Raw genomic sequence first — 11,544 nt, 5'->3', positions numbered from 1 at the left:
AATCATGTTGACTTCCCCCCCGCCACACTCTTTCACACTGCAAATTCTTACCTGATATGCTGCCCACTATTGCTCATTTTCGAATATTACTTCTTTCTTAAAGATTACTTGTGTTTTGGATTACTATTTCACAAAAATGACAAAGCCTGCACAAACTGAATCGTATGTTCTGATGCTTCTTCTTTTCTCACACTGCTGATTCCATAGTCATAGAATCATAGATATTAACGTCAGAAGGGACCGTTATGCTCATCTAGTCTGACCTCCTGCACAATGCAGGCCACAGAATCTCACCCACCCACTCCTGCGAAAAACCTCTCAACTATGTTTGAGCTATTGAAGTCCTCAAATCGTGGTTTAAAGACTTCAAAGAGCAGAGAATCCTCCAGCAAGTGACCCGTGCCCCATGCTACAGAGGAAGGTGAAAAGCCTCCAGGGCCTCTTCCAATCTGCCCTGGAGGAAAATTCCTTCCTGACCCCAAATATGGCGATCAGCTGAACCCTAAGCATATGGGCAAGATTCACCAGCCAGATACCCAGGAAAGAATTCTCTGTAGTAACTCAGATCCCACCCCATCTAACATCCCATCACAGGTCATTGAGCCTATTTACCATGAGTAGTTAAAAATCAATTAATTGCCAAAATCATGTTATCCCATCATACCATCTCCTCCATAAACTTATCAAGTTTAATCGTAAAGCCAGATAGGTCTTTTGCCCCCACTGCTTACCTTGGAAGGCTATTCCAAAACTTCACTCCTCTGATGGTTAGAAACCTTCGTCTAATTTCAAGTCTAAACTTCCCAATGACCAGTTTATATCCATTTGTTCTTGTGTCCACATTGGTCCTGAGCTTAAATAATTCCTCTCCCTCTCTGGTATTTATCCCTCTGATATATTTATAAAGAGCAATCATATCTCCCCTCAACCTTCTTTTAGTTAGGCTAAACAAGCCAAGCTCCTTGAGTCTCCTTTCATAAGACAAGTTTTTCATTCCTGGGATCATCCTAGTAGCCCTTCTCTGTACCTGTTCCAGTTTGAATTCATCCTTCTTAAACATGGGAGACCAGAACTGCACACAGTATTCTAGGTGAGGTCTCACCAGTGCCTTGTATGACGGTACTAAAACCTCCTTATCTCTACTGGAAATACCTCGCCTGATGCATCCCAAGACTGCATTAGCTTTTTTCACGGCCATATCACATTGGCGGCTTATAGTCATCCTGAGATCAACCAATACTCCAAGGTCCTTCTCCTCCTCTGTTACTTCTAATTGATGTGTCCCCAGCTTATAACTAAAATTCTTGTTATTAATCCCTAAATGCATGACCTTACACTTCTCACTATTAAGTTTCATCCTATTACTATTACTCCAGTTTACAAGGTCATCCAAATCTTCCTGTATGACATCCCGGTCTCTCTCTAAATTGGCAATACCTCCCAGCTTTGTATCATCCACAAACTTTATTAGCACACTCCCACTTTTTGTGCCAAGGTCAGTAATAAAGAGATTAAATAAGATTGGTCCCAAAACTGATCCCTGAGGCACTCCACTGGTAACCTCCCTCCAGTCTGACAATTCACCATAGTCTCCCTTTTAACCAGTTCCTTATTCACCTTTCAATTTTCATATTGATCCCCATCTTTTCCAATTTAACTAATAATTCCCCATGTTGCACGGTATCAAACGCCTTACTGAAATCTAGGTAAATTAGGTTCACTGCGTTTCCTTTGTCTAAAAACTCTGTTACTTTCTCAAAGAAGGAGATCAGATTGGTTTGGCACGATCTACCTTTTGTAAAACCATGTTGTATTTTGTCCCATTTACCATTGACCTCAATGTACTTAACTACTTTCTCCTTCAAAATTTTTTCCAAGACCTTGCATACTACAGATGTCAAACTAACAGGCCTGTAGTTACCCGGATCACTTTTTTTTCCTTTCTTAAAAATAGGAACAGTGTTAGCAATTCTCCAATCATACGGTACAACCCCTGAGTTTACAGATTCATTAAAAATTCTTGCTAATAGGCTTGCAATTTCATGTGCCAATTCCTTTAATATTCTTGGATGAAGATTATCTGGGCCCCCCAATTTAGTCCCATTAAGCTGTTTGAGTTTCGCTTCTACCTCAGATATGGTAATATCTACTTCCATATCCTCATTCCCATTTGTCATGCTACCATTATCCCTAAGATCCTCTTTAGCCTTATTAAAGACTGAGGCAAAGTATTTGTTTAGATATTGGGCCATGCCTAGATTATCCTTGACTTCCACTCCATCCTCAGTGTTTAGCGGTCCCACTTCTTCTTTCTTTGTTTTCTTCTTATTTATATGGCTATAGAACCTTTTACTATTGGTTTTAATTCCCTTTGCAAGGTCCAACTCTACTTGACTTTTAGCCTGTCTCACATTATCCCTGCATGTTCTGACCTCAATAAGGTAGCTTTCCTTGCTAATCCTTCCAATCTTCCACTCCCTGTATGCTTTCTGCTTTTTCTTAATCACCTCTCTGAGATGCTTGCTCATCCAGCTTGGTCTACAACTGCTGCCTATGATTTTCCCCTTTCTTGGGATGCAGGCTTCTGATAGCTTCTGCAGCTTTGATTTAAAGTAGTCCCAGGCCTCCTCTGCCTTTAGATCCACAAGTTCTTCACTCCAATCCACTTCCCTAACTAATTTCCTTAATTTTTGAAAGTCAGCCCTTTCGAAATCAAAAACCCTAGTTGCAGATTTATTTTTGTTAATCCTTATGTTCAGTTTGAACTGAATTAGCTCTTGAACCAAGGTTGTCCCCTACAACCATTTCTTCTATGAGGTCCTCACTACTCACCAAAACCAAATCTAAAATGGCATCCCCTCTAGTTGGTTCAGCAACTACTTGATGAAGGAATCCATCAGCTATCACATCTAGGAAAATCTGAGCCCTATTATTATTACTAGCACTCGTCCTCCAGTCTATATCTGGGAAGTTAAAGTCTGCCATGATCACGCAGTTTCCATTAGTATTTACTTCATTAAAAACATTAAAGAGGGCTCTATCCATATCCAAATTACATCCCGGTGGTCTATAGCACACCCCGAGCACTATCCCAGGGGGTGCTCTAGTAGTTTTCTTCCCCAACGTAATTTTTGCCCAGACGGACTCTGTCTTATCCATTCCATTGCTTCTTATTTCTTTACATTTTACCTCATCCTTGATATACAATGCTACTCCACCACCTTTACCTTTATTTCTGTTTTTCCTAAACAGCACATACCCTTCAATACCCGTAGTCCAGTCATGACTACTGTTCCACCGTGTTATATGTTCATGTAGTCCACTGAACCCCTTTAAATCTTCTTTAGTGAGCCTTTCCAGTTCCTACTCCTGAATGTTCCTCTGAGACCAACCCTGGTTTTCAGAGTCTCCACAATCCTTCTCCAATTCAAATATTGGTGCATATATTTGATAATGGGCTCTTCAGTCTAGCAGAGAAAAGTACAACATGGTCAAATGGAAGTTGAAGGTACACAGATTCAGACTGTAAATAAGATGTACATTTTTAACTGTGAGGGTAATTAACCATTGGAACAATTTACCAAGGGTTGTGGTGGATTCTCCATTACTGGCCATTTTAAAATCAAGATTAGATGGTTTTCTAAAATATATGGACTAGGAATTATTTTGGGGGAAATTCCCAGGCTAAAGGAGATCAGACTAGATGATCACAGTGGACCTTTCTGGCCTTGTGATCTATGAATCCATTAATCCTTCTTTGAGAGATTGCATATGTCCATGCCACTATAAGTGTTTGTGTGCTCCAGCTCGCAGTTGTTGGAGAGTTTTTCCTTTAGTAGTACCCAGTGCCCTCTGAAGCCACCCCCAATTCCCTTCAGTTAGTTCCAACTGCCCATAATGGTTGTTGGAGCTCCCTGTCCTTGCTTCTGCAAGTCTGTAGATAAAACCTATAAATAGTACCCACTGTATAGTTAGTGTAGTTTAGTAGTTACTTGTTTAGCTAAAAAATGTTGTTTTGTGTGGATCTGGGTACCCAGTCTGGGTGCCAGCCTTGGTACCAGAGATATGCCTTGCTCTCCAGGTCTCAAGCCCTGCAATCCTGTGGTAAGGGAATACCTAATACTCACCCTCACCCCAGCTGCTTTAAATGCTTGGAGGAGGCTCACATGAGCAACAAATGTGGCATTTGTAGGATCTATAAGCCCTGCTCTAAAAAAGCCAGGACAGGTAGATTGAAATATCTGCTGCTGGAATCAGTGCTATGTCCTCCACCTGAGCCATCTATGTCAGTCTGGGTATGAAGAACCTTGGCATCAGTCAGTAGCACAACTCTAAGTGCTACTGGTACTGAGAGGCAAATAAGCATAGCCTGTACTAACGAAGAGGCATCGGAAATCAGACTCAGTACCAGATTGTCAAAAACAAAACAAACAAACAAAAAACCTAAGAGGGTGAGCTCTTCTAAACTAAAGACTTGGGAAGGTGTTCAAAGAGGAAGCACACCTCTAAACAGGGGAGTTAGTTGACTCCAGAACCCAATATGGGGTTGTCAGGACCGACTGCAGAAGTACCTTTGTTGGCATCACCTGCCACCCCAGTACCATACAGTGTCTTCCTGGTACAGTCTACTCCTGAGGCGTATCAGGCTGTGAGAGAGTTGTTAAACCTCTCAGTGTCACCATCATCAGCAGTTCAGGAGATTTGACCAAGGTACAGTCATCAGTGCCTTCACCTCTGAACTGGGAGTTCCATCTGATTCAGCCATCAGGATACTGATTAAGGCGATACTGTTTAGGGGAAAGCCACAAATGAGCTCCCCTTTCTTCAGAGTCTGAACTTTCTTCACTAGTACTCATAGATTCATAGACTTTAAGGTCTGAAGGGACCATTGTGATCATCTAGTCCAACCTCTTACACATTGCAGGAAACAGAACCTCACCCACTCCTGAAATAGACCCCTAATCTCTGGCTGAGTTACTGAAGTCCTCAAATCATGGTTTAAAGAGTTCAGGTTGCAGATAATCCGCCATTTACACTAGTTTAAACCTGCAAGTGATTTGTACCCCATGCTGCAGAGGAAGGTGAAAAAAAAACCAAGGTATTTGCCAATCTGAGACAAGGGAAAATTCCTTCCTGACCCCAAATATGGCAATCAGTTAGACCCTGAGCACGTGGGCAAGACCTGCCAGCCAAATACCTGGCAAATAATTCTCTGTAGTAACTCAGAGCCCTCCTCATCTAGTGTCCCATCTCCAGAGTTGGGGATTTTTGCTATTGGCAGTCACCAATCAGCCACAAGCCATTGTAAGCAATCTCATCATACCATCCCCTCCATAAACTTATCCAGATCAGTCTTGAAGCCAGTTAGGTTTTTTGCCCCCACTTCTCCCTTTGCAAGACTCTTCCAGAACTTCACTCCTCTAATGGCTAGAAACTTTTGCCTAATTTTGAGCCGAAATGTGTTGATGGCCAGTCTATAGCCATTTGTTCTTGTGTCCACATTGGTGCTTAACTTCAATAACTCCTCTCCCTCCCTTGTATTTATCCCTCTGATGTATTTATAGACAGCGATCATATCTCTGTTCACCCTTCTTTTGGTTAGGCTAAATAAGCCAAGCTCTTTTAAGTCTCCTTTCATAAGGCAGGTTTCCCATTCCTCAGATCATCCTAGTAGCCCTTCTCTGCACCTGTTCCAGTTTGAATTAATCTTTCTTGAACATGGGAGACCAGAATTGCACACAGTATTCCAGACGAGGTCTCACCAGTGTCTTGTAAGGTACTAATGCTTCCCTGTCTCTATTGGAAATACCTTGCTTGATGTATCCTAGGACTGCATTTGCCTTTTTCAGGGCTACATCAGATTGATGGCTCATGGTCATCCTGTGATCAACCAGTACACCCAGGTCATTCTCCTTCTTTGTCACTCCCAACTAGTATGCCTCCAGCTCATAGCAAAAATTCTTGTTGTTAGTCCCTAAATGCATGACCTTGCACTTTGCACTGTTAAATTTCATCCCATTTCTATTACTCCAGTTTAAAAGGTTGTCCAGATCTTCTTGTATGATATTCCGGTCCTCCTCCGTATTGGCTATACCTCCCAACTTTGTGTCATCCACAAATTTTATTAGCACACACTCTCTTTTTGTGCTAATGTCAGTAATAAAAATGTTAGCTAAGATTGGTCCCAAGACCAATCCTTGAGGAACTCCCGTAGTAACCTCCTTCCAGCCTGACAGTTCACCTGTTGTAGTTGTCCCTTTAACCAATTCTTTGTCCACCTTTCAATTCTCAGATGAATCCCCATCTTCTTCAATTTAACTAATAATTTCCTATGTGGAACTGTATCAAATGCCTTACTGAATTCCAGGTAGATTAGATTTATTGCATTTCCTTTGTCTAAAAAATCAGTTATCTTCTCAAAGAAGGAGATCAGGTTGGTCTGACACGATCTACCTTTTGTAAAACCGTGTTGTATTTTATCCCAATTACCATTCCCTCTATGTCCTCAACTACTTTCTCTTTCAAAATTTGTTCAAAGACCTTGCATATAATTGAAGTCAAACAGTAGTTTCCTGGATCCCTTTTTTTCCGATCTTAAAAATAGGAACTATATTAGCAATTCTCCAGTCATAGGGTACGACCTGTGAATTTACAGATTCATTAAAAATCCTTGACATTGGGCTTGCTATTTCATGTGCCAATTCCTTTCATATTCTAGAATGAAGATTATCCAGGCCCCCTGATTTAGTCCTATTAAGCTGTTTGAGTTTGACTTCCCCCTCCATATCCTCATCCCCCTTGCCACTAACCCTAAGCTCTTCATTAGAGTCATTAAACACTGAAGCAAAGTATTTGTTTAGGTGTTGGGCCATGCCAAGATAATCCTTAATCTCCACCCCATCCTTGTTTTCTTCTTATTTATGGGGCTATAGAACCTTTTACTATTGATTTTAATTATCTTTGCACGGTCCAACTCTGCTCCCATCTTCCATTCCCTGTAGGCTTTCTGCTTTCTCTTAATCACCTGTTTTAGATGCTTGCTCCTCCAGCTTGGTCTACAATTTCCCCCCCTTGCTTGGAATGCAGGCTTCTGATAGCTTCTGCAACTTTGACTTAAAGTAATTCCAAGCATCCTCCACATTCAAATCCTTGAGTTCTTCAGTCCAGTCCACTTCCCTAACTAATTACATTAATATTTTAAAGTTAGCTCTTTTGAAATCAAGGATCTTTGTTGCAGATCTATTTTTGTTTATCCTTCCATTTAGTTTAAACTGAATTAGTTCATGATCACTTGAACCAAGGTTGTCCTCTACAATCAGTTCTTTTGTGAGGTCCTTACTACTCACCAATACCAAATCTAAAATGACATCACCTCTTGTTGGTTCAGCAACTATTTGTTGAAGAAATCTGTGAGCTATCACATCCAGGAAAATCTGGGCCCTACTATTATTAGTAGCACTTGTCTGCCTGTCTATATCTGTCTCCTTTGCCTACTCTGTCCCCATATCTACGAAGCCAGTCCTCGCTTACAGACCTGAAGGAAATACTCATCAGCAACTACACACCACACCACAGAAACACTAAGCCAGGAACCAATCCCTGTAGCAAACCTTGTTGCCTACTCTGGCCCTATATCTACTCTAGTGACACCATCAGAGGACCAACCACATCAGCCACACCATCAGAGGTTCATTCACCTGCACGTCTGCTAATGTGATATATGCCATCATGTGCCAGCAATGCCCCTCTGCCATGTACATTGGCCAAACCGGACAGTCCCTACATAAAAGAATAAATGGATACAAATCGGACATCAGGAATGGTAACATACAAAAGCCAGTAGGAGAACACTTCAATCTTCCTGGACATTCTATAACAGATTTGAAAGTAGCTATACTTGAACAAAAAAACTTCAGAAACAGACTTCAAAGAGAAACCGCAGAACTAAAATTCATTTGCAAATTTAACACCATTAATTTGGGATAGGGACTGGGAGTGGCTGGCTTATTACAAAAGCAGCTTTGCCTCTCCTGGAATTGACACCTCCTCATCAATTATTGGGAGTGGACTACATCCACCCTGATTGAATTGGCCCTGTCAACACTGGTTCTCCATTTGTGAGGTAACTCCCTTCTCTTCATGTGCCAGTATATTTATGTCTGCATCTGTAATTTTCACTCCATGTATCTGAAGAAGTGGAGTTTTTACCCACGAAAGCTTATGCTCAAATAAATCTGTTAGTCATTAAGGTGCCACCGGACTCCTTGTTATATCTGGGAAGTTAACATCTCCCATAGTCACAGAATTCCCAGTAGTATTTATTGCATTAAAAACATTAAAGAGGTCTCTATCCAGATCCAAATCGGATGCTGATGGTCTGTAACACACCCCAAGCACTGTAACAGGGGAATGTCTAACAGCTTTCTTCCCCAAAGTGATTTTGGCCCAAACAGACTCTGACTTAACCATTCCATCACTTTTGATTTCTTTACAGTCTACCTAATCATTAATATACAATGCTACTCTACAACCTTTGCCTTTATTTCTGTCTTTCCTGAACAGCACATACCCTTCAATACCTGTACTCCAGTCATAACTACTATTCCACCATGTTTCTGTTATCCCTATGATATCTGTTTTCACTTCCCACACCAGTAGTTCTAGTTCTTCCATTTTGTTACCCAGGCTCCTTGCACTGGTGTACAAACATCTTAACTGTTCCTGCTTGGCTTCACCCATATTCCTTGCTGGATTGGGTACAGTTATTCCACTGCCAGTATCGCCTGTCTGACTGGTATTAGCACTGTCCTTCCTCTTAATGTCCATTCTCCTACCCACTGCTGTTCCTTTCTCCAATGCTGTATCCATTCTTACTTGATTTTCCTCCTTTACTATGTTAAAATCAGGCATGGAGATTACATGAGCATCTCTCAGCGATCTCCCCTGAGTTCCTAGTTTAAAGCTCTTTTAATGAGTTGTGCCAACATTTATCCCAGAAGTCTATTTCCCTCCATTCTTAGGTGGAGTCCATCCCATGAGATTGTCCTCTGTCCATGAATGCCTCCCAGTGGTCAAACATCCCAAAGCCCTCTTTATAGCACCACCGTCTGAGCCATCTGTTGATCATCATAATCTTGTCTTGCCTTCATTCTTCTCTGCTAGTGACAGGCAGAATCCTACTGAAGATCACATGAGCCTCCATTTCCTTAAGTGTCTTCCCCAGCCTGGTGTAGCCTCCCTTGAGGCATTCCAGTGAGAATCTAGCTATGTCATTTGTTCCCACATGAAAGATAATCAGTGGATTCTTTCCTGCTCCCATTAGGATCTTCTTCAGTTTCAAGTCCAAAGTATCTTTGTTCCCGGCAGACAGCACACCATTCTGTTCTCCAGATCAAATCTAGTGACAGGCCTGCCTGTTCTTCTTAGTAGGGAGTCCCCAGTCATGCAGACCTGCCTTTTCCTAGTGATGGTGTGGTTCTCTGGCCTTCCTCCTGTTCTTTCTGGCTGTGCATCCTCTTGTCTTTTATTCTCCATTACAATCTTCTGTAAGGGAGAATAAAAATACCAATTGGTATAGCACTGTCACGGTCACAAGAAGAGGCTTCTTCTTCATCAAACACTGAAGTGGGAGCCTGTGTGTCTGAACCTAGATGGACCCATCATTAGGAGTATGTCACCTGCCCAACCTAGTTTCAGGCACAGCACCAGCAAGGGACATATAGCAAGGACCTTTTTGTCTATACATAGCTGGGTAGTGGGATTGTACAGTGGCCATTTTGGAACCTGTGGGGGTTCCCCCTCAATTGAGAGTTTCCCTGAAGCCACCTCAGGCAGCTCCATCTACTGATCATCAGGAGCATCGATGCTGCAAACACTCTAGCTTCGGTACCAAGCCTGGTACCAAACAGATTCAGGATCCCCATTACAAGCAGCCACAAGAGGAGCAGGAACTAGATCTGCCTCTGATACCATTGACATCTTCTTCCTCATCCCCCAGTGAGGCAATTGTGGCACCTCCTGATGATTTCTTCACCTTCTGACAGTTTTAAGACTCATCAGGAGTTGTTGAGGAGGATGACTATGGGCCAAGACATCCACCTGGAGGAGTCCTGGGAAAAATCCCACAAGCTGATGAACATTTTGACGTCTGTGGTCCCAGGTAAATGATGTTTTCTTAGGTCCTACCAAAGTCCTCTGGCAGATACCAGATATCCTTCCTCTGACTGCAGAGAAGGTGAAGAGGAGGTACTATGTCCCATCTCAGGGGTTCAAGCATCTATATAACTATTCTCGTTCAGGCTCCCTTGGGCAGCCAATGTGTTGTAGCAGCCAAGGAGAAAGAAATACAGGGCACAAGGTGTCAACACCCAGAAATAAAGGGGACAAGAAGCTGGATTTATTTGGAAGGAAGCTTTATTCCACAGGTGTATTGCAGTTTTGTATTTCAAATCAGCAAGACTTGCTGGGGAGCTATGAGTTCACCCTGTGGGATGTAGTTTAAAAGAAAAGCTAATAGATGAACAGGAGTTCCAGACTTTGACAGAGGAAAGTAATTTTGTTGACAGAACAGCTCAATGCAGCAGATTCTGCAGACTGCAGCATGGCCTATGCTATCATGAGGCAGGCATTTATCCTGTAGATACTCTTCTGGCCTCCCTCCACAGGTGCAACATACAGTCCAGGACTTACCTTTTGAAGGGCCATTGTGCTTCTCAGAAAAGACAGATGAGACTCTGCATAGTCTCAAAGACTGTGGAGCAACCCAGAAATCCCTGGGCATTTACACCCCAGCAGTGAAATGGAAGGCATTCCATCCTCATCAGTCCCAGCCTTTCCAGGGGTTGCACCTTGAGCCCAAGACCTGCCAACAAGAAGGAACAGAGGTTACAAATGGTGACCATGACCACCTTCTATTTCCACAGTTGTTGGCTTATCAAGATGGTGGCAACTTCCAAGAGCACATTTTGATGGGCAGGTTTGAGAGTAGTTCCAAGAGTGCCGTCTTTTTCTGTTCGTATTTTTGCGAACTGCCTGTCCCACTTCCATTGTGCTTGAGTCTACATCACAACAGATTGGTGGGCTCTAAGCACAGTGGAAGTGGGATATACACTCCATTTTATTTCTACACCCCAGTCCTCTTCCCCGTCCCTCTTCAGGGACTCCTCTCAAGGGTCAGTATTACTGCAAGATATATAATCGCTTCTCCTTGTAGGAGCTATAGAAGAGGTCCCCTCCTTTGTTCAGGGAAAAGGGGGTTCTTTATGGTACTTCCTCATCCCAAAGGCAAAAGGGGGTCTCAGACTTATTTTAGACCTAAGGCAGTTAAACAAGTCCCTGAAAAAAATCAGAATTCCAGATGGTCACTCTAGCTTCCAGTATTCCTTCCCTGGAGCTGGGGGACTGGTATGCTGCTCTCAATTTAAAGGACACCTACTTTCATATGGTAGTTCATCACAGTGGCAGAAAATTTCTGAGGTTTACCATCAGTGGTCACCATTATCAGTTCACAGTTGTCCCCTTTGGTCTTTTTTTATGAAGTGGATG

The sequence above is a fragment of the Lepidochelys kempii genome, chromosome 5 (genome assembly GCF_965140265.1).
Source record: "Lepidochelys kempii isolate rLepKem1 chromosome 5, rLepKem1.hap2, whole genome shotgun sequence".
Taxonomy (NCBI): domain Eukaryota; kingdom Metazoa; phylum Chordata; order Testudines; family Cheloniidae; genus Lepidochelys; species Lepidochelys kempii.
The sequence above is the reverse complement of the archived record's forward strand: the minus strand, read 5'-3'. Positions refer to the sequence as shown.